The sequence below is a fragment of the Lutra lutra genome, chromosome 4, assembly GCF_902655055.1.
Source record: "Lutra lutra chromosome 4, mLutLut1.2, whole genome shotgun sequence".
Taxonomy (NCBI): Eukaryota; Metazoa; Chordata; class Mammalia; order Carnivora; family Mustelidae; genus Lutra; species Lutra lutra.
Window position 1 is genome coordinate 193,059,222 of NC_062281.1, and position 24,462 is coordinate 193,083,683.

Genomic DNA, 24,462 nt, shown 5'->3' on the forward strand with positions numbered 1-24,462 from the left:
CACTTTCAGCATCGGGCTCTGAGCCATTCAAGAGAAAAAGCCTCTGAGGGAAGAAATCCGAATCTTCTACCAGCCGCTCACTTCAGACATCTTTCTGAGATCGGTCTTGGACAGAAACGAGAGGGAATTTTCTGCGCCCCTTGTCAGGAAGGGAGCAGGGTCTCCACGAGCAGAGCTGGGTGCAGAAGACGAAAGAGAAAGCCCCTCCCCTCTGCAAATCCCTGGGCCACTCTGGAGCCCAGAACTTTCTCCACAGCCTTCCCCGAGGGCCCTGCTCTGCCAGCTGGCAACCCCACGGGTCCTTCCCCCGGAGCAATCCTCAGGAGCCAGATGAGTGACTGACAAGCCGGAGGACCAGCCTTGTCCCCAAGGAGAAGGTGACATCAGGCAGGGAACCAAAGGACAACAGCATTGCTTCCCTAGTTGGATCCTCCCACCCCATCAAATCCCCCTGAGACTCGGGGACACAGAGTGACCCCCCCACGAGTGCCCTGACCTCACCACTCCCCTCCCTCGACCAGGGAGCCTTTACTAAGCCTGAATGTCAACAACCCAGTACAGGGAGTTGCCTGAGAAGGGCTTCCAGAATGAACACGCTGGCCTCCCATCTCAGCTGGGGAGACCCTCCACCCCAGCCAGCAGAGTGGAAGAGGGGGATTGTGCCCACTTTTTCTTCCTAGTGGCCCCGGCAGGACGTTCTGGATCTAATAATCCTGAAGGCCAGCAGGGTCCTTTGGGAGATTCGGGAATCACCCCATTATAAGGACATAACCACCAATGCCCACAAATCATCAGAGAAAAGTGAATTAATGGTTGATGATCATGGCTCTCACGTCCACTTTCATGCACGAACAATGCCCATGACCCTAAGCGTTTTCTAATTCATTCAACACTGACCGCTTCTGTGGGGAATATGGTTGATCTCTGGTAACCAGAACATCCCATTAACGAGAGCATCTAACTCCTGACAACACTGGAGCTTTATTTAATCCACATTATTCACCTGCTGCGTGTTGGAAGTCACTGCTTCTTTGTCATGTCTCTCTCCAGTATCTGCCAGGATGTCCTCCCAGATCCCCAGTGGGGCTACTTACACACGTAGCTCAGCCTGCTCTCTCCCATTTAAACCCTATCCTGGGCCAGCCCCGGGAACAAAGCCAGACTGTCTAGGGGCAGAAATGCACACAGATCTTTGCTTCCCACTGCACTCAATTCTCCAGTCACTGTGATGGACTCGTCTTCTCTTGGGAGGTTTTTTCCCTCAAATTGTGGACACCAGGTCCTTAGGAGTCCTCTGGGTGCCTGACACCCCCGGCAGATTTGCTGACTTTTCTTAGCTGTTAAAAGCAAGAGAGTGACTGCAAAACAACCCATGCCCTTGACATGTCCTCTGGAAACAGATTCACTTTCTTTGAAAGATAATTTTATGAAATCTGTAATATTGCATCTCATACATTAATCAAAAGTGTGGCTCTGAGATTTTAATTCTGTTCCTGATAGAAAACAATGGAAATTGTATCACCTGAGAGCAGAGAGTTCAATTAAATCTCTGGGCCCACATGGGGCATCTCCATATCACCACGTCGGGTGTCCTTTCCTCCACACAGAGGGAGGCAAGGCCTGTGCTGCACTCTGGACTCTGTGGTGGACAGATTCCCCAATGTTCCCAGTCACCCCTGCCTTGTGGTGCTCACACCCTCGTGTGATCCCTCCCCTTGAGTGTGAGGAGAAGGTGTGCTTCCCCTCTAACCCGCAGGACCCAGCAAAGGTAATGGATGGGACGTCGCTTCTGTGGTTAACTTATATAAGGTCATAGCCCCTGTCTTGCTAGAAGACTCTATCTCCTTCCTGACGCGCATGCTTTGATGGAGCAAGCATTCATGTCAGAGGGGCCCAGAGTCAAGGAACCGAGGGCTTCTGCCCCAGAGCCTGCGAGAAATTGGTGTCAAACTGTCTGGCCTTGGGAGTAAACCAGGCCCCCGGCTGAGCCACCGTGTGAGACTGCGGCCCCAGCGGACACATGGCTGTGGTCTCTGTAAGAGACCCTGACGCGGAGGACTCAGCGGAGCGGAGCCTAGACTCCTGGCCCACGGAACTAACGTGCGCCCTACTACTACACTAAGTGTGTTGGTGATTGGCTACACAGAACTAACACAGAGTCAGATGGATCGGGGGGGGGGGGGGGGCGGGGTTCCGGTCCTCATTCTGCCATTTACTATCTGCGACCTCAGGGAAGAATATTGTTCAGTTTCTCCAAGCCTCAGCTTGTTCATCTATAAAATGGTAATGAAGGTCACACCTATCTCAACGAGTGGCGGTAAGGACGAAATGAGACAAAGCATCAGAAGGGGTTTAGCCTTCTTCACATCAGCTGTTCTCAGCGAGGGTTCCCTGAAGGAGGAAGCCCTGGGCCTACAGGTTTCCATGGAATGTAAGAAATTAACTTCCCTCCTGCGCATCAGAGCAGTATGAGCCAGAACCATCCTTGAAAGAATTGAGAAAAAGGCCCACACGTCATTTTCTGTACAGCTTACACCTCTCTGGATCCGCAGGTGAGAAAGGCGGCCAGTGCTCAGCAAATGGCGGCTTCATCTTCCAGGACTGTCGCTGCCCTCGCTCTCCAAGGCTGGAGCCTCGCAGGGTCTGCTGCGATATCAGGGGGCCTCTCCGGAGCCCCCTTCTTCCTGCTATGGAAACCACTGTCTGCGCCAGCCACCGATGAGCCCAGAAGACAGATCTCAGGGTGAGCTAATGACAGCGGTATTTCTTGCCAATAACAAGCATGTCCTCCGATGTTGGGGGCTCAAGGGTTCCCGGTGTTAACTCTTCCAGGACCCGAATTGGACAGGACATAAATAAAAGTAATGGTGCCTCCATTAAAGGCCATGCTTTCCCAAGGATTTTGTGGGTTTGGAAAGGAAGGCTGGAGTGGGGAAGTCAGGGTCCTGCTGTTGAGGGCTGTGGGCTCCTGGGCTCCCGGAGGGGCTTCTCCAATACCTCCCCACTGGTCTTTGTCTGGGGCCCGGCTTGAGATCCCAGACAACAGCCAGAACCAAAGGTGGGGTTTGGAGGTGCCTCCGCAGCTCTTGACTGATTTGAGGGGTGAGACACTGCACCAAGGAGTCATTTTAATGAAAACAGATCAAGTACTAGCCAGTCTTCAGAGAAAACAGAAGGCACTTAACCCTTTAATTTCCAAAATTTGAACTGACATCAAGGGTCCTTTAAGAGCCCTGGGAAGGAAGGCAATTTCCTGCACTCCAGACCCCAGGCTGTGTGCAAACTGCACGGGTATCTGGGAAATACAGAAGTTCCTGGCTTAGCAGATCATTTCTCACCCCACACCCAGATAAACTCTGTTCACTGCACATGCCACTCTCTGCTCTTCAACGTAAACGCCAGCTTCTGAAGCCATCTTCTAACAAATGCAGCTTGTTAAACAAATGGGTCTGTATTCAGGGAGCCTGAATAGCGGGTTCTCCTGTACGTTAGCTCTTCAGTCAAGGTCTCCCGCCTCCGTCCCCGACACGCAGATGGTTCTGGGGCCGCCGAGCTACATCCCCCACTTCTGCCATTCAGTGCATTTGCAGAAGCGAATCAAGTGCCATTTATCTAACACACGGCAATGCACGTTTTTCCACAATGAAAAATTTCAAACAATGTGTGAAAACATGGGCATAAACAGTTCTGATTCCAAAAACCACCTTCTGATTCTAATCAAAAGCGTCAAAGCCCTAAGAGGGATGCCAAGAACTTGAAGTCTAGTTCTGACCCACCTGACTCCGGAACTTGGAGGACGCAGAACCCCCAGGACAGGAAGAATGGTGGAAAGACTCTGGAAATGAGTTCCAAGCAGTCGGAGACGGTTGTATCCGTCCATGGAGACCCCCGCCGGCATCAGAAGATGTGAGAGATGCCCTGGGACCTGACTCACCTGTGTGAGTCAGCCCGCCGTCCAGGCAGGAAGTACAGAAAGCTTTTTTAAGCCAACACCTTGGCTTAAAATGCTGGTAAATTAATCAGCCAACTGCCTAATAGGACCCTCAGGGGCTGGGATGCAGAACAGAGAAGTTTTGTAGGAAGAGTAAAGAGCCAGGAAAGCTCAAAGCTCCATGTGAGGAGGGCAGGCCCAGTAGGAGTGATGGGAAGCGGAACAGCAGCACAAGACGTCCGGGGGAGCAGCCCACCATGCAGAAGGGGGCAGTCAGGGGTTGTAAACATGAGGAGGGAGTTGAGATACACTGCTTTTTAGATACAGTGAAAAGGGCCCATGCCTGAAGCCCACGCTGCAGGCGTGCCTGGCCTGCCCAAGACTGGAGGGTAGTAGACTGTGTGCTAGAGTCATTTTGTGCCCACGCAGGAGGGCCAGCCGTGAGTTTTTCAGGGGGCTCTGAGCTGGGTGGGCTGTGAAGCCGCCTCCACTCTGAAATCAGCACGGTGGGAGTCTGCACCCCTGGAGATCTGCAGCAGCCACAGGCTGGAAACGCCAGCACCCACATCAGGGAGCACCCACCAGTCCAGGCACCACGGGAAGTCATTACGCTCTCGGAGTGTGCGTTTCTTGACCCATCAGTTGACTTTCCATGTGTACCAAGAGTCGGTTACATTTCTTTCCAAGCCTGTTTGTGCCAGCTATACTTTTGACTATAACCGTATAAATAAATAAGGTACAGAACAATGAAACACAAGCATAAAAAGAAAGATGGTTCTTTCTGTGAAAAGTCAGTCAGCTCAGAAAGATGCATGGAAGCCAGTGGCTGGAAGAACCTGCCGATTAGAGGGGACTCATTCAACTATACGATATTGGAGGGGTCGTCAGAAAGCTCTGGAAGGAGTCCATACCCAGATTGCAGGACAAGCGTCCTTAGGTCTTCCCTCCACCTTGAAGAGATAAAAATTGGAATTGGTAGGCAAAGGATTACAAGGGGATCTGTGAAAGAAGATGGACCTCCCCCACCACAGCAGGCCCCCACTAGGGAGAACCAAAGTGGTCTTGGCCCAAAGTCAAAAGGTTGGTAAGTCAATACCTATCTTTAAATAATTTTTTTTTAAATTAACTGATTTATGACTCAGCCCCGCTGGGTCAAGAGTCCAGCACCAGAAGTCATCTGCCAGAGAGGATGGGGGAAGGTATGGGAGCAGAAGGCAAGGAGCGAACTACAGAGAGAAGACCCAGCAAACATGACAGGGCAAGGGAACTCCAAAGCAGGAGCCACCATGGTTGACTTCACGTGCCAACTTGCCAGGGCCACCGCCCTCACAGATAGTTGGTCAAACGTTATCTTGAGTGTGTCTGTGAGGACGTTTTGGGGTGAGATTAACATTTCAAACAGGAGACTAAGGAAAGCACGTTGCTGTCCCTCATGTGGATTGGCCTCATCTGATCTGTTGAAGTCCCGAATAGAACAAAAAGGCTGAGCCTCCAGCAAGTACGGGAAAACTCCACCTGCCTGACTGCCTTGACCTGGGACATTGGTTTTTTCCCTGTGTTCAGTCTGGAACTGAAACACTCATTCTTCCTGGGTCTTGGGCCTGCTAGTCCATTCTCCTAGGTCTCCAGCTTGCCCAGCAGAGGTCTTGGAAGCCGTTACCCTCCACAGTCACACGAGCCAATTCCTTATAATGAATCTCTACACACACACACACACACACACACACACACACGCCCTATTGCTTCTGTGTCTCTGGAGAACCCTGACTGACACAGAGGGCAACTGAGAAGAGCAGAGAAGCCTTCCCTGACTGCTAACCCTCTCCAGCTCTCCACCCCCGCCCCTGCCCTCCCTCTCACCTTCATCACCACACCCTCCTGTGGCTCTGCCACTGTGGTCTGGGGATGTGCAGGCCCCACCATATCGGAGATCTGAGGGTCGATAAGAGCCTGATTCACCACACTTGGCATGTGGCACGTTCTCCCTGGAATTAACAAGAGAGGACTCTGACAGAAGGTCGGTCAGTCCATGGGGTCAAATACTGCCAAGGTCAAGGGGAATGCTCACAGAGGGAAGTCCTCACACTAGGTATGTCAATTGGTTATGGCCCTGGTGACAGAGGCTTTAAGCAGCAAGAATGAGCCGTGAAGAACTAGAAACAGTTCTGGACTGAGCCAGAGGAAGGCCCATCTAGCCACAAGGCCAAGGGCGCCTGTGGTTATATCACCGTCTTACCCTCCCAGAGAGTCCAACTGAGAGTACAGAGAGGTAGAAACTCCTACATCGACATGACTTCCCTTTCTCCAGGCATTTGGATGCAAGAAGCACTCATTTCTTTCTATTATATTTTTGAAGCATAAAATATATTGCTACAGCGAGAGGATATCATTAAAGGTTAATTATGAGAAACTTAAAGGTTATTTTTGCATATCTCACCTCTTGGACAAAAGCTGCTTTCTCATTACCATGTTAGAATATAAATTAATCTGAAAAGCATCTAAAATGCCACAGACGCTTTAACTTTATTATGAGGGGAGACACCACGAACACACATGCGCGGGAGGTTGGCCCACAACCCTCCATCATCCCACCGTCCTCCCAGTGCTCTGAAGCCATTCCTGCCCCCAAAACCTCTTCTCCAGACCAAAGTAGTCAGGTCAGGACCACTCTTCCAGAAGGAGCGACTGTCTCCTCTCTCTTCCAGGTAGCCCTGTCCAGTGAAATGGGCCACAGGGACACACTTGAGCACGAGGCCCGGGGCACACATGGGAAACCCAGGCAGAGCCCAGGTGCTGGTGCGCAGCCCACAACCCCTGCAATCCCCCGGCCCCAGAAGCCATCGAGTCCCCCAGCCTCCTGTGCCTCCTGCCCCCCTCTGTGGCTTCTGACAGGGAAGGATGGTTCCGGCCTTAATAAAGTTAGACTGAGTTTCACTGAATAATTTATTTGCACACACTGCATTTCAGAAAGTCGCTGCTTCTCTTGCTGATGCTACACCTTCCTGGGGTGAAGTGGGGGTCCAGTGGGCAAAGCAGGAGGGACGGGACAAGCATGTCTGAAAAGGGGCCATGAGTCTGCCGGGCGGAAGGCTCCACTGATGGGCAGAGGCAGAAAGGCAAGGACAGCAAAGCAAGCCCACCCCGAATCCCTACCCCACCCCCACCCCATGCAAGGAGGGGAGTCCTGGAAAGGGAAAGGAGTAAACAAAGTCCCCGTGCGGTTAAGCAGCACATCCCCACTTCCCGTGAGAGCAGCGGTCTGGAACCAGAGCAGCGGCTCTCCCCGGGGAACAGGGCCGTCGGGGACAGCTCAGCTCTGCGGGACTGCAGCCCTGCCGTCCGTCACTCAAGAGCAAGAGCGGACAGGAAACTGTTGGCCCCTGGAATGTGCTCCACAAAGAGAGACAGAAATGGGGGTCGGGGGCCCCAAAGCTTATCAAGAGCAGCCAACACCTGCTGAGCATCTGAGGAGAGAAGGAGCTAGAGCTGGAGGAAAGAAGACTCCGTCTGGACCAGAAGATTCGGCTTGGTGCTCAGCTCTGCCACTGACCCACCCTGCAACCCCGTCTGAAGAGGGACAGGAACGTCTGCCTCGGCCGGTTAGCTGAGGAACGCAGGAGAGGGCACAGCCAAACCCTTTGCGGGCTGGGAGAGAGCTAAACTGCGAAGATTATCGACAGGTGTCTCGAGAGAGACAAAGAGAAAGGCCAGTCCGCCCGTGCTCTGATGGACACACGGCCCCATAATCTCCAGGTAAGAGAAGGTCTGAATGGAGCCAGACGTGCAAGACAGACAAAGGGAGGCGGCAACCCGCAGCTCTGGAGGACAGGCCTGCAGCGAACGCACCAGCCTCCCGTCCCACAGACACCCCCACGCAGGGTCTGGGTTGTGCGCTGACGGAGATGCCAACCGCCCAGCAGAGAGAAGCCCGCACACGGAGAATGAAACAGACCGCTGCGACCGTCACGGTAACGGCCCCCCGTCTCCGACGGCCTTTCCACACATGATCCCGTCCACCCTGTGCAATGACCCCAGAGAGGGCCCATCTCACAGGACAGATGACTGGGCTCAGAGAGATGAAGCATCTTGCCCTCAGGTCATCAGCCGTCACATGTCCAACACCGCTCTCCAGCTCACAGACAGCAACGTTAAAAAGGATCCGGCTCTGTCTGTCTCCCAAGCCCCCCCTCTTAAAATCGCACTAGCCGGCCTGCTCAGGGGAGCTTCTTGATAGAAATTTCCAGGAAGCCAGGAAGAGCGGAGTCAGGGCAATGTGGATGTAGAGGCAGGACAGAGCTCCTCAAAGATGCCCATATCCTCACCCCTGGAACCTGTGGCGGCGTGAGGCCACAGGCAAGGGGCACTGGAGGTTGCAGACGGAACTCAAGCTGCTGGTTCACTGACCTTGACACGGGGACAACAGACCGGATTATCCGGGTGTACCCTACGTCATCCTTCAACGTGGAAGAGGGAGGCAAAGAGGTCCCCCAGAGACAGGGTCAGTGCACTTCCCCAAGGATGGCCCTTAAGGCAGAGGAAGAGGCAGCAAGCAGACACATGGGGGCGGGGGGGGGCCAGGGAAACAGACCCCCCGCCTCAGGCCCCCAGGAGGAGCGTGGCCGGGCAGACATCTCGCTTTCAGCCCATGAGACCGTGTTTGCACATCCGACCGACAGAACTGGAAGATGATGAACGTGCCGTTTCAGGCCACAAGTTCGTGGTGATTGGTTCTGGAGGCGAGAGGACCCGACTATGGGAGGGACGTGCGTGGGCACAGCGGTCACCCAAGAGTCCCTGATGGGAGGGGCCCAGAGTCACTCACTTCCTGCTGGTGCAGGAGGATGACCACCCCACAGGTAGCACATAGAGACCCAAGGATCGGCACTGTCCCTCTGGGATCAGAGGACAAACCAGCCACCTTGAAGAGGCAGGAACCCCACCCTTCTAAGAACACCGTCCATGTGCCCCAAGTGAGCAGCCGCTGTCGGTAAAAAACGGCGCTGGCCTCCAGGTTGCTGATTAAATATTACAACAAGAGGCCCCACGTGCCCCTGCAGCGGGGCTGAATAATTCATAGCGGGCTTATTTGAATGAAGCAGAAGGCAAGGAGCCGAACTGGGTCAGGCCGGCCCGGCCTGCTCAAGCAATGCAGCTATTAGGTCATCGTAAAACAAAAGGGATGAGCTGCTGAAAGGATTAATTATTGGCTTCTCGGCTCTCCTGAAGCACAGTGCCTAAAAATCATTGCAAATCGATGTCTATTAAACTGCCTCTGAACATTCCAGCCTTTCAGGAAAAGAAACTTTAAAATAAGGAGGGGGCAGGAGAAATTCTAATGGGCTGGGATGAAGGGTTGCATGGCCCAGAAAATGTGCTCTGCTCCTCGTTAACAGAATGCCCCAGCAGCTACCGGAAGCGACGAAGGGGTGATGGCAAGATCTCAGAAGCAAATTAAGCCAACACCTAGAGCCCAGGAGCATGTTCCAGGAAGGAACAGAATGAATCACTTAAAAGTCAGATAAATTGAATGCAGAAACACCTCGGGCCACCTCGAGCTCATTTCCAGAATGACCTGTGCTCCCTTTCCAGGCTGCCACAGGCTGGAGAGTCACCAAGCCCAGATCTGCCCCCATAAGGAACCAGGGAGAAGCCCACCACACCAGCAAAAAGGCCAGGTCAGGCCAGCCCCACACTGGGTTTCAGACCGCGAGACCTCCCCAGCCTATGTGCCCCCTGTATCCCCTCACTTGGAGTCCTGAGAGGGGAGGACTGGGCAGCAGACTGGCCACCCAATGTCCCCAAACGCTAAGCTTTCTCACTCTGGCCAACAGGAGGACAGTCCACCTGCGCTATTTAAAATCCTGCAACATCTCAATCAGTGGCGTGCCATGCCATCCCACAGGATGTCCTCTTATTGGCAACTCAGCAATGGCAAATGGATGTCAATGCAACTAGTAGTGGCCCTCTGAAACAGAGCTGTGTTAAGAAGGCTTCTGAGGCTGAATCCAGCTCTCAAGAAAAGGGGGTCATGATTAGTGATGCCTGACCTGGGCCTTGGTGGGTCACACATACATGCCATCTCTGAACCCAACTCAGGCATCTTAAGGAGAAGGGAACTGAGTCCCAGAGAGGCAAAAGCACTCTGTCCAAGGTCACACGGTGAGTGTCCATGCCATGATTAGCTCCCCAGTCACACTATGCCTTTCTTATCAGTCTCCGTGTGAGACATGATTGTGGTGGGCAGCATCTCAGTTTGTCCCTGGTGATCCTTGCCTCCTGGAATCCTTGCCCTTGGTGATGCCCTCCCCCACTGTGAAGTGGGCCTAGTGACTCTCTTCTAAGAAACAGAGTCCAGCAAAAGTGACAGGATGTCATTTATGAGATCGGATTCCAAAAAGACTCTGGCTTTGGTCTTGCTCATCCTCCCATATTGTCTTGCTAACCTACTCTGATGGAGGAAGCAAGCTGCATTTTGGAGAGACCCATGTAGCAAGGAACCAGGGTGACCTTGGCTAATGGCCAGTGAAAAACAGCTCCTGGCCCAAAGCCGAAGAAAGACTGAATCTTCCAACTACCATATGCGTGAGCTTGGAAGTGGCTCCTGCCCCACTCGAGTCTTCAGATGAGTCTGCAGTCCCAGCTGACGCCCTGGCTGTCACCATGAGAGACCCAGGGGTAGAGGCGTCCAGCTTAGCTGTCCGGCCTTCCTGACCCACAGAAATGGTATTTGTTATTTTAAGCCACCGAGTTCTGAGTGAGTTGTTACATAGCAATAGATAACTTAGTAATCGATAAATATCTTTTACATGGATAATCAATGAATTTGGGCTCTGAGTTCGGCCTCCTACGTAACCGCCTTCCATCTAAAATGCCCTTCTCTTCTGACTGCTGTGACATGAACTCCACTAATACCTCTCCTCTCAGAAACTGGTTTTTCCCAAAGAGCACTGCTGGTAGTTGACAATGACATGGGTCTTCAGACCATCATTCCATGCAACCACAAAAACAGAAGCAAAGAACAATCGGTCTGTATGCATACAGAACCCAGGGCCATATGGGACTGCCTTCTGGATGGATTCCTGGCAAGATCATCAAGTGAATACACCAACACCATGTCCCACGAGGGTTCAGCATTTCCTCGTTTACTCCTCACAACAGGCACTGTTGTAATTCCCATTATACAGATGAGGAAACTGAGGCACAGGAGGGTAGTTAACTTCCTGCTAATAAGTGGCCAAACTGGGATTCAAATCTGGTCTGGCTCATAACCACCTGGCACTTCAGCACAGAATTCTCTTCATTGACACCAGGGTTTGTCCACCTCAGTGCTACCGACATGTAGGGTTAGATAATTCCTTGAGGGGGGAGCTGTCCTGTGCACTGCAGGACACTGTAGGATGCTTACCAGCATCAGTGGCCTCTACCAGTAGATGCCAGTAGCCTGTCTACTCCCACCGTGATCACCAATATGTAACATATTTATGTCTCCAGGTATTGTCAGAAGTCTCCTGGGGATGTCCAAACTCTCCCCAGTGGACAAGCACTGCTCTCCAGTCTGGGAAGAGGTGGACATGATCCCAGTGGCTGACCAGGGTGACCTTGCAAATGGCCCCACTCACGGTCCTGTGAGGTACACAAGGGCAGAGGAATGACACAGGCTTTTGAGTCAGACAGCCGCTGTGAATCCCAGCTTGGGAAGTCCTTCCAACCTCCCTGCACCTACCTAGACACTCGATAAAAGGGGGCTGTGGTTGTGTCCACCAGGACAGCTCTTCAGCATGGAGAATAGCTCTGGCTCCTTATTCAGCCTCTGCCAGGCTCCCCGCAGACTGAACACAAATGAAGACATCCCAGCGGCAGCCCTCCCCTCCGCGAAGCTTTTCTTTCTGGGCCTTCATTCCATCCTAGTGCAGCCCATGGCCTCTAGAGCCTTCTAATCACTTATGCCAAAGCCACCAATTAATTTGCTGTATCCGTGGTTTCACGACAAGAAAAGACCAAGTATCGCCCTCCTGTCCCCCATCAGGGCACACGATCCCCTCCCCCCAAAGTTCAGAGTTTTCTGATTGAAATTCACCCCTACAAATGTTGCTGTGCTGTTTTTCCCAATGAAATCAATTGAATCCAATTGATCTTGGCCCCGTTTTGCATTCCTCCTACAGCTCCGTGTGTGCGCGAGCGCATGCGTGTGTGCACGCACACGTAGGCCAGGCTCTCCTGTGTGTGCTGTCTGGGAATTACTCTCCAGTTATCTCGGATATGCATGACCTGTCTCTCCAATTGGATTAGGGGCCATGTTTTCTACTGCCTTTGTAACCACAGAGTGCCTGGTACAAACCTATGCACACAGCAGGCACTCAATAAAGGCTTGTTGGTGAATGCTAGAGATTACAGAATTGCCTTTCAACAACCGCCTGTCCTCGCCCCACCTGCCATCCAGCATCCCCGCTGAGACAGGCGGGCCCCTGGCGGTCTCCACACCAGCCCCCGGAAGGCAGCTCCTCAGCAGCATGTTGGCAATAGGATCTCGCCCTCCAAGTTAGCAAGATCACCAGCCCAAACCAGAGAGAACCCTGGAGCCTGCCTGAGTCACAACCGGGAAGTCGAGATATCAAGCCATCCGCCTGTTGGAAGCTACTTTCCAAGCCAATTAGGGATAATTTTAGGAGAGCAGGTTCATGAGATGTAACATCAAATGCTCTTCTCTGAAATGAAGGCTTCCTGTAGGATTGACTTCTCCAGAGCAAACAAGTTTTGCTGGAAAATTATAATGAACACTTGGTGATGCAGAGAACCGCTCCGTCGGGCTATAACTACTCCCAAGTGCCCCACTACTCAGGGTGGTTAAGAAATTATTTTAAAGCCCTAAGATGCTGAAGTTGAAAAAAGCACTCCAAAATGAGTCAAAAGGACCTGGGCTATGGTCTCAACGTCCGTGTCTAATTAAGCTGAGCGACCTGGGTCGGGTTACACCATCAGTAAGACTCAGTTGCCTCGGCCTTGAGCAGAGGGAAGTAGATAGGCAGGAGAGGGAAGGACTCCTGTTCTCTCTCTCCCCTCGCTTCCCCCCTTTCCTTTACCTCTTTCTGCCTCCCTCCACCTCACCCCCCTGCCTCAGTATGCTACAGGCACTCCTCACTTTGTAGGGCTGTTATGAATCTTGAGATCCCAAGCTGGATGGAGCAGCTTTGCAAGGTACAGTCTGTGAGGTCCTGAGGAACGTTCAGTGCTGGTCTGTGGGCCGGGGCTTTATAGCAGTTTCATGAATTAACATAAACCAGGCCGCAAAGGAATCAGATAGCTGGAAAACACAAAAACTGAAGCTATAGATACCCGGTGGCTGAGGCCATTGCTGGACGGGAGGTCACAGCAATATATCCTAGAACTCCAGGGGAGAGGCCAGGTATTTTAAAACCGACTTCGAGATGTTTGCATGGATCACTCTTTTACCAGAACGTACACCCTCATCACGCCAGGTTTGGGTTAATATTAAATTAGGTTGTAGTTGGTGAACAAGTAACAAACAGCTCAAAGTAACAGCCAGATGCTGGCTGGGAGGGACCCCAGATCTCCCTCTGCGCACCCCTACTTCCCCGTGCTCCCATCCGTGCCCACCAGAAACTGGGAGCGCCGCGGGGGAAATCCCCAGTGAACTAGTGGAATGTTCCTAAACTAATGGCAATGTTACTTCTGTGAATTCAGACACTTATCCAGGTGATGAAGCCTTAACTTTCTGGCGGGGGGGGGGGGGAAGAGGGGGGACTGACAAAGCAATGACCTTAACTTAGTAAATTAATCCCAAAGCACAATTGTTTTCAATCTTCATTTGAAATCAGCCTTCGTTAATCTAGATTTAATGGCATATGAAATGGAAATTCCCTTAATAAAACAAGTTATGAATATTTATCATCCCATTTTACCTGAAAATTGAATAATTCATCAATTAACTCTACTATTAATTATTTAATGCAAAATTAACAAACTGCAAAACTGACGTATCCTTGCAGCCCTCTGGCGCTGGAGAAATGGCGGACCATGGGTCACTCCAGACATAAGCTAACGGGACACAGGAGCTAAGGTTGGAAGTTTCTACAGGAAGCGAGAACCACTTACTCGTAAAGTAAAGGGATGGATTTTCTTCTCAGCTTGGAATTCTGTACCACGGCCAAAAAAGAACTCAAAGTTTGGCCATTGTTTCAAGGGAATATTTCTCCCATGCGTCCCCTCTGTCATCCGTCACTATCACACTGTTGTCAATATTTTTCCACCGCGTAGATGGGCCCGTGGTGTGAGGCTATCGCGCCCAGCAAGGCACCCGGGGACCACAGCCACCCCTGGAGCCTCGGTCGGGCCCCCAGTGCGAAGAGGAGCGAGGACGCTGAGAGGAGGCAGAACGCAAGGGACCGAGGTACCCGTGGGGGTGGCGGCAGCCGAGGCGGGGCTACTGACATCCTAAGGGAATCGAAGCTTTGGGCTCGGAGCTGCTGAGCCCCCCGTCAGCCAGGGTGGCTGAGAGTTTTTCCGACTCTCTCAACTCTCAACGCCAGATCATACCTTGTCCCCGGAGAGGACAGCAGCTAACGGGACGCAGCAGGTTCAGAGGGACAGTCTTTCTGTCACTAGCGCGGATACCTGCAGAGGCGAGGGAGAGCTCCGGGTTTCCCAGCACCTCCGCCCTTGTCCTCGCTGTGCGCGCTCCGCTTCCGGGGCAACCGGGATGGGGCTGTTAATCATCCAAACCCTCCCCCAGGTGTCCCCGATGGGTCTGCCCTTATCCCCAGGTCTTCGCCTGCTGTGCGGCCCTCCCTGCCCTCAGCCGCACCGCCCCTCCAGCACGCCCTCCGCCCGCGCTCCCGCCCTCACCGCCTCCCGCAGGACTTCATCCAGTCCCACACGGCCCTCACGCCACGCCCCCAACACACTCACACTCACACACGCTTGCACACAGGCACACAGATGCTCACACGTACCTATTCGCACACTCACGCGCTTGCACACACGCACACAGACGCACACATATACACATGCACGCACTCACACACTCAGCCCCTCATCTGTCGGTATCTGCCCGCCCAGTCTGGCCTTTCAGGAAAGCAGCCCACCCATCCCTCCACCCCGCTCTGGAGGGGCAGCAAAGCGCCCCCCACCCCGCACTTGTCGCTCCTAGCATTCCTCCAAAACGCCCTTGTTTCATCCTGACTCACCCCCACATCCCCACAGGCCAGCCCCGCACCGGCGCACGGCGGGCCATCAGAGCCCTTCCCTGAAGAAACAGGTGAACAGAGCAGACCAGAAATGACATGAGGGACAACACGGTGTTGTGCGGCTCGGAATAAAAGGGCTGGTGCGTAACCCCGTTGTCTCCCCCAGCAGAGCCCCTTCAAGCCCCAGATGGGAGGAGCGGGGACAGCATCCCCCAAAGTTGGTGGATGGGATTAACTCCTGGGAGGCTGCGACAGGAGTCACAGAGCGGCAGAAGAGCCACCGGTGCGCGTGAGGGAAGCTGCATGGGAACCGCGCGTTCCACAGCCCAGGCCGTGCTTCTGGACAGATGTGCGTGTGCCCCGTCTCTTTCCTCTCCTATGCCGCCGCACACATTCTCCTTCTTGCCCTGATTTCACGGCCTTTCTCCACAGCTTTCCCCTGAACCCTGGCAGGGGTCTGGCTTCCCCGGCACCGCGGCCTGGCCGCCCCCTGCCCCTTGACCCACAGATCCCATGCCACAGAGGCAAATCGGTCCTGTGCCTCATGAGCCCCCACCAACACGCGCCCCCACATTCCCACCAACCTCGTCAGGGCTGCGATGGAAAGAGCAACGCAGCCGCCCAGAAGCCACCTCGGTGAGGGCCGCACCGTTTGGCTGAGCCAGGACCCACTACCCGACTCTCACAGCTGCCCTCCCCCTGGGCCTGGGTCCCCCTGCCTCCAGAGGCCCCTCCGACGAAGCAGCTCAATCCACGGTGAGTTCCCCACTCAGCGAGGTCAGGGCAGCCACTACAGAAGAATTTACCTCTTCTTTTAGGAGAAATTGTATTTCATCCCATCTTATTAAATTGGTAAAAGAAAAGAAGGAAAATTTTCCCAGAAATATTGCTCGTACAAAAGAGAACAGGGACTAGAGGTCTGTGAGTATATGTGTGTGTACACGTGTGTGCATGGGAGTTGTGCATTTATATATGTCCTATACATGTGTATATGTGCCCAAGACGGTGTGTTTCTGTAGGTGTGCATGTGTAAACGTGTGTCCGCACATGCACATGCCTATACCCGTCTGTGCATACGTATGTCTGCGCATGTATTAAATATGTACACAGATGCACCTGTGTCTGTGTGTGTCTACAGGTGTGCGTGTGTGTACCACAGATGTGTGTGAGTGTGTGGATGCCTAAACATACACACACCACACAAACCAACAGTGCACGTGGCAAGTGGGATATGCAGGAGAGCTGGAGAACCACAAAAGGTCTTCTTCCTTTGTTTTTGGTTATTCTCCATTTTTTTAAAGCTCCAGCATAAAGGACTGTGGGGGCTCTAAGAACAGCAAAGACAGTCACAGCTCCTAACCAGACTGAGAACAGTGGGAGAACCTCCCGCCCAGAGTACCCAGCTAATTTGGGAATTATTCCTTACACAGAAGACCATGATTTGCAAAGAATGGTCTCTCCCCAGAACATGCCTTCCCACCCGGCAAAGCCGCTAGGCACAGGGGCGGCTCCCTTTCCCACAGCCAGCAACAATTTATTAGATCAGAATTGATCTGCAGGAAACACCAAAGACACCAGCCCGGGCCGTTAAGGAAACACCAGACAATCCTAATTTTCTGCATGCAGGAGGGACTGAAGACAGGAAGAACGAACGGGCAGGAGCAGAAACAAAACTGACCGTGGGGGGGCAGGCACTGATAAGGACCGTAAGTGCCGTCGGCAAGTGTGCGCACAGTGTCAGCACTGTCTCGCTCACAACAGTCCTCACTGCCAGGTTATCCTGCACAGACACGCTGGCAGGAGCCCCTGGGCCAGCAGTCTCCATGGGTGCCCCAGCACCGCACCACGGGGACCCTGATGAGAGCACCCCGCCCGCAGAACCCAAGGAACACATGCTCATAGCCACATAGAGCTAGAACGCTTTGAGGCACACGGTCAGATGACCAAGCATGGCATACCACACGGCCCCCAGCAGCCCCCAAACCCCTAAAATTCTGCCCAGTGAGAGGCCATGCCACACCCCTTGTGCTAACACCAGGAAAGGCTCTAAACCAAGGGCAGTACAGTGAAGCAGGGGAGGCACGTGTTGAGGGTGTGGTGTCCGCACGCCTCTGGCTGCAGCCTTGCACACAAGGGTTGTGTGCCTCACAGCAATGGGATTCCCTGGGCCCTGAGTGCGTTGCGCATGTACAAACCTCAAAACGACATTATGAGGCTCTTCTCCCCGAAAAAGAGAGACAGAGAAAAATACCGTGAGTGAAACAGCAAGGAAGACTGAGTGCGCACGTGAGCCGCAGAAGCGGGGCCAGCTCCGGCACAGCCAGCCACAGAGAAGGAAAACAGGTGCAAGACCCGTAAGGACGGGGCGACAGGAGCAGAGCTGGGACTGGGACAGAGATGTCAACACATTCCAGCAGAGCAGAAACAGCCCAAGGCCATGTGCCCCACAGGGGACACCAAGCACAGCAAGTCCACTTGCCCGTGGAGCCCAGGCCAACTGGCAAACTGCGAGAATTAGGTGCCAGAGAAGGCAGAGGTTGGAAATGAGGTGGGAGACAGGGAGAGGTCGCAGGTCTGTGCAGGGAGCGGTCAGGCCCTCCAAGGGCCCCACACTGACCCCAAGCCGAAAGTCCCAGGACTTGAAGACAGCGGAGGAGAGGCAGGAAACAGATGCAAACTGGGGAAACTCACTAATTCATGGTGGCATTGCAAGCCCCTTCCCTGCCTGGTTCCCAGACTGGCAGCACCTGGAGAACCCAGCCCGTGCCTCCAGACCTCAGCGCCCAGAGGGGCTGAATCTCAGAATTCCGCAACCAAAGCCCTTGGGGGGTGGGTAAGGAAAATGCAGCAGGTGGCAGGGAAGAGAACTGAATCCTCATTTAGCATATGAGGAAGTCAAAAGACAATCGCCCAAACCTGACAAAGCAAGAAAGAGCAGAGGAACACACGGAGAAGACCAGAGGTAAATCTCAGAGCTGCGGGAATGACAAGTGGCGGCTCCCGGGACACAGGCCTGCGCCGAGGGGCGGGGCTCTGCTGCTCCTTCTTCCAAGCCCTCTAGGGCCTATTGACTTATTAAACTATGTGCATGGATATTTTTGACAAAAAGGAAACTAGGGAAGGAAGCGGAAGTGGGACCAGGAGCAAGCGGCTGCCTGTCCCAGGGAGGACAGACACCAGGGAGGACAGACCCCAGAGAGGACAGACACCAGGGTGGACAGACACAAGGTCCATCCCGATGAAAGCTGGCCCAGCTGCTGCTGAGCACAGACGAGCCCCCCCCTCCCCCCTGCCCACCCACAGAGGGGACAGCAGCGGAAACCTCCCAGGGGAACCAGGGTCACAGGGACCTGGGCAGCCCCCCTCCCACACGCAGGGATCTCGAAGACGCGGCCTCCGCCGGCGCCCCCAGCTTCGTCTCCTCTGCAGTCCGTGATTCCGGATAATGAACTGGAATCTGGGACAGACCCACTTCCACACAGAGGCTAGGGATTTCCCCACCACTGTCGAGACACCACACGCTTTATCCATCAGGATCCAGGTCACGGCTAATTCCCTTCCTCACCGGGAAAGGTCTCAAAACCACAGGACCCTGAGGCAGATGCCTCCCGGGAAGGTCCCGGGGCGCGGGGCGGATGGGGCCTCGCAGAAGTCTCAGGCAGCAGACACCACAGCTGCGAACCCCCTCGCACGCCGCTCGCTCTTTGGTTAATGATGATAGTTTGCACTTGGTCAAGGATTCGCTCAATATCTTAGGGAAATACTGAAATGGATATAACATGACACATCGTTATGTTAATTTGATAGCAGGTCCCCAATTCAGCAAAATGCAAAGGTCGCCACATTGAAATGACTGCTGACCCAGTTAATTTTTTCTTTGCAGCCACGAAGAACAGAGCCCTTGAAACGACGTAGGGAGAAGCGCTGCTCTCTCAAACTCCGCCCCCCAGCAGAACCCCCTCCACGCACGCGCGCAAACACACGTCCAGCCAATCCCTGACCCCCGCCCTGCCCAACTAGACACAGAAAGCTGCTATGGGAATCTTTTTTTTAATCGCCAAATACAAGCAATGTGAAATTTACCTTTTTTACCACTTTCAAGTGTGCAATTCACGGCACTAAGTTCATCCACAATGTGGTGTAGCTGTCACCAGCATCCGTTCCAAGAACTTTCTCCTGTCCCCATGAAATGCTCACCCCGCATCCCCGTTCCCCAGCCCCTGGCTCCCACCCATCTTCTCTCCGTCTCTGTGAGTCTGACTCCCCTAGGACTTCACAGAGTGGAGTCACACGGGGTCTGACCCCCTGTGGCAGGGACACTCGAGGGAGCAAGGGTCCTTGAGCTGCAGCCACGCTGCGGGAACCGTGTGTCAGGACTTCTCCGGGGTTTACTTCTATGAAGTCTTTAATCACCCAAAAACGGCCTCCCCAGGGGACTTTTGCAATTCTATTCTGGTCTCTCAAGCACCCTCCCCAGTAACAGGAGCTGGCCAGGGATCCCACGCCCTGCAGGGGGCCAAGGGTCAGCCCCACAGGCCACTTACAGAGGCCCTGGCACAAAACAGTGCCAACTGCACGGGGACAGGCCTGCGCCGGATCGGGCTGGCTTTCCAGCTGCAGCCCTGAGCCCACACCCGGGTTCTGCCCCGAGCCTGCACCCTGCCCTGCGCCCCATGGAAGTTCCCCTGTGCACTAGCCATTCAGAGACAAAAGAGGCAGCATGACCCAATGGCAGGGGCTCCCATCTCCCCGCGGAGGCAGGACTGCCCATACAGATGGCGGCTGAACTGTCACACAGCTGGCAATACAGCACATGTGGGCAGCAGAAGCTGACAGCGACAAGGCCACTACAGGTTGATGCGTCTGCAGGGCCTCCCAGAAAGAGGTGAGACTCGAGGGACAGGCAGACTGGGCTGGACATGGAGCATTCTCGGTCTGAAAGCAAAAAGTAGGGGACACGGAGATGTGTTTAGAGAGCAGGAAGCAACCACCTAACTAGTAGGTGCTTTGAGGTGGGAATCAAAGGAAAGTACTGAAGAAGACAGTTGAGGCAGGACAGCAACCTTGAACGTGACACCAGAGGGGGACTTGTCACATAGGAAATCTCCAAGGCATTGGAGGGGAACAATGGTGCCACGAAGGAGCATTGTAGGGCAGCTGGTGCAGGGAGGGGGTCCAGCCCAGAGAGGGAAGCGCAGCAGGAGGGGTTCCCCTAATTTAAGGTTGGCAGTGGTGGTACAGGCGACCTGGGGGACTGCAGATAGGGGCTACAGTCCAGAACATAGGCAGAAGTACTCGCTACCTCCATGCAGGGACAAGAGTCCTGGGGTGGGGGGAGGACATGGTAAGAAAGAGCAGAGGACAGAGGACTCGGTGGCCACCCTCCCACCCCACCACCACTGGGAGCACAAGAAACAATGGACAGTGAGGTCCAGGAAGATGAGAAAGGGACAGTGGGGTGTCTCCGGGTGTCACATCGGTCTTCTCAAAACTTGGGTCTCACTTTCCTTCTCCCTCCTTCCAGAGTCCCTCCCTAGACTTGGCTGTTCTACTGCTCATTGACCAAGAAGCACTCAGCGCTCATTATAGGAAAATTCTATTACTAGACCTTTAGTGCTTCAGTGTTAGGTGCTATCTATATCAATCTAATTAATTAATTAGATAATTAATAGCATCTTCCAGCTTCCTTCTAACCAGTATACACAGGATTCCTGGGAAGGAAATGCTTCCAGTTCCATCCAGAGCTTTGCATGTCCCCGATTTACAGGGAAGGCTGCACGTTTCCCAGGGAGGAGCGATGCATTCTTGGGATTGCTAAACTCTGCAGGCCGCCTCCCTGGGCCCAGCTCCACTCCGCAGTCTGCACTACAGGCAGGGTGCTGTTTTCCCACACTGCCTGCCGCAGGGAGGCTAAGTCCTGTGCTGGAGGGCAGCATGGGAACGCACCTCATGGATGCACCTGAGCTGTGCTCACCGACACAGGGAAGCTTTGCCCGGCACCTGGCTCTCCCAGGTGGCTCAGAAATCTTGGCGATGGGAGGTGGTGGGGAATAGCGAAACCCCGCATTGCACCACCTTCAAACCCCACACCCACACAGTGGGACAGCACAAAAGCTAAGATGACGAGCTTTGCAGGAAGATAACCACAGGCTTAAGTTCCAGTTCCAACATCTGCTGTGCAATCTTGGACAGATCGTGTACCCTCTCAGCATCTCGCTGCCGGGCAGGGCAGTTGAAAGGATCTAAGAGCACAGCACCAGGTCAGTTAACCGATCCAGGGGACACACAAAACAGAAACAGAACAGAGCAAGCCCAGATCTCTTCTGTCACACACTCAGACACATCTTCTGTCTCAGGCTCATTCACACCACAGACATGCACTGAGGCCCGACTGCATGTCCAGCACGGTCCCAGGCCCTAGGGATACCCCACAAGCACACCAGCACCAGCGGTACTGTCACTTTGGGGGAGAGGAGGTCAGATCAAGAATAAAAATAAAAAGAGGAAATACATCGTGTGTCCAATGGCGGCAAGTGCTCCGCAGAAACATAAGAAAAAAGAAGAAAGGAGGTCTGGCGGAACGGAAAGGGTGTGGTTTTAAATAGCGTGCTCAGGGAAGACCTTGCCGAGAAAGTGACACCAAATCAAGGCCAGAAGGAGGAGCTGGAAGAACATTCTAGACCGAGGGAGGGGGCTCCTCCTTCCAAGACTCTGAATTCTCCTGGTGGGGTGGGGAGTGTGGAGCTCCCCAGGGCCCCCAAATGGTATTATTACAGTGCTGAGCACACAGCAAGTGCCAAATAGAGACGTCCTGAAGGGTGATTTTTCAAACTGCCATATCCAGAAGGTCCCAGTTGCTGATAATACAATATGGGCTGTTTAAACATTCAACACTCAACTCTGTCACGGGGCCGCCACTGCCCCTGAGGCCCCCAACCCTGGGAGCCTCCTTGTAGCACACCTCATTATGAAACAGGTGAGCGGGGCTCCTGGGACCTTCTCTGTAATTAGGACAGTATCTGGGCAAGGGCTATATTTATAACCCCCAGCCATCAGCAAGCCACCGAGACAAGGCGGGTCCCTGTGCAGCTCCCTACACCAACATCTATATGTGAACTGATTACCACAATTAATTTAATAGGGATTCCTCCACACAAACAATGTATCATTTTATTAGGAAACTCTATAAATGTCAGTGGTGCAATTCATTTTTATTAATTTTCCAAAATGAAATTAGCAGTGGCGGTGGCACACAGAAGTCGCATTGCCTCCTCATTCAGTGGAGTATTGGTGTCATTAATTCCTTAGTACCAGGAGGCCGGTTTGTATGAACTCAGCAGTTAACTGCACCAATTAATTTCAATACCAGGGACGGGAGGGGGGCACCCAAACTCAACTCAACAACTAATTTAGGAAGGTCCTTGAACAACCACAGCAACTTTTCCCTCCTCCTGGGACGAGAAGCCTTCAAGTGTAAACACGGAGTAGGTATTATAATACTAATAGGAAACGTTCTGTCTTTACCCTCTGCCTTGAGGAAAGAAATTCGTCTTCCCGAAGCCTGGAGAGACTCTGGCACATGTCTCTGAAGTTGCAGCCTCCGGCGGGCCCAGGGACCACCCCTTGCAGACAAGAGGAATGGGGACATCCGCAGGCAACCACACTGAGCCTCCCAGTCTCCCTCGAGCCTCGTGATGGCCCAGTGAGGACAGGGGCATGGAGTCCATCTCATACATGGAGAAGAACAGAGTGGCTTTTAATGAGGCGCTAAAATGACTTTCTACAAGTCCCAGAGTGATCAAGGGACAGGGCTAGGCCTCAAAGCCCGGTTTGTCAATATCCAACTCTCCCCATTCCCACTCAGCTGCTCGCATGCCCCTTGTGCCTCGGGATGGGAAGTCTCCTGGCTCTATTTATACTCCAAAAAGTCAAGTGAGTCAGGCATGACCGTGAGTGACATTCACTTCTCAACTGAAACCCAAACTCTGAAGGCTGAAACACGAGGCAGAATCCCTGCTTGAAATGTTTTACCGATCTGCATTCGGGGGTGTCCTAAAACACAGCACGTGTCTGCGTATCTGAAATCTGATGTCTGGCCCGGGACGCATTCCGGAGAATCTCACTCTCTAGCTAGAGGAAGCTCTTTCCTTCCACTTAGATTCAAGGAGGGTTCTGCTGAGGAGTGAGGGGCGCACAGATGCTGCAGGCTGCTTGAGATGAAGGCACTGCTGGGAGTCAGGAAATAGTGCAGAGACAGAAATCCGACAGACTCCCTTCCCCCACCCCACCCAGAAACCAGGGCAGCAGTTCTCAAAGTGAGGCCCCAGAGTGGCCGTGTGCTGGCTCCTGGGAACTTGTTGGGAAAAACGGGTGCCCAGGCCCCACACCAGGACCAGTGAATCGGAGACTCTGGGGGGTGGGGCCCCGGCGTGTGCATTTCAGCAAGCCCTCCCGCGGATCCTGGTGCCTGCTCAAGTCTGGGAATGTCCGCCCTGGAAGAAGATGTCCCCAGAAGAAAGAAGAGCCGAGTGTGTCAGGCTTTCCACAGCTGGGGACACGGCTGTGTTCCCCAAATAGCTGACGCATCACCATTCACTCAATCACTCCGCCCCCACCCACACTCCGCGGAAGAAAGTCATTCCGGGCCCTGCTCTTACTGGGCTTGGCCACAGGAATGGCTTTGGCTAATGGATTTGCGAGCGGGTGAGACCTAGGATGCCACATCCCGCAGGATCCTCATTATGCCTACGCGGGTTGCCTTAGGCTTTTAAGCCCCTGCCATGCTCCATGACCATACGTCCCAGGCTATGGATGCTTCCTCAGCCCAGGTCCCAGAACAAAAAGACCCATGGAGCAGTCCTAAACCCAACCAAAGCCACACCAAACCCACAGATCGTGAGCAAGGGGGGAAGAAGTCTGCTGTTCCGAGTCACTGCATTCAGAGCTTGTTTCTTAGAAAGCATGACTGCAGCAGAGCTGGCTAATGCGGACCGCCTGGTTTTAGAGCAAAGGAATTCATGGCCCCAGAAGACTGAGGCCTTGAGAACATCCTGCAGAGGGACACAGGCTGGAGGGGAAAAAGAATCAGTGCCAACCCCTAGCCCCACCCCTGGCCCCCCCGGCCCCCCCTGGCCCCACCCCTGGCCCCACCTGTGGAGATGGGAATCTCAGAACTAACTTCCTCCTCAATATCCTCCGACCCCTTCCAAAATGGACCTTTCTGTCCTCATCAAAATGATGCTCACCAGTAAAAACTGAAGCCTAATAAAGTTGTGCAAAGTACCGTCCAGAACGAGTAAACAGTCTAGAGGCTAAGACCCTCTTTCC

The 24,462-nt window shown here is 53.5% G+C and overlaps 1 protein-coding gene across 6 annotated transcripts in view; it reads right to left on the reverse strand.

Annotated features, from left to right (window-relative positions):
• The window catches only part of CAMTA1 (calmodulin binding transcription activator 1), an 826,942-nt gene that overhangs the window by 519,270 nt on the left and 283,210 nt on the right, over positions 1–24,462 (reverse strand). The window lies entirely within an intron of this gene.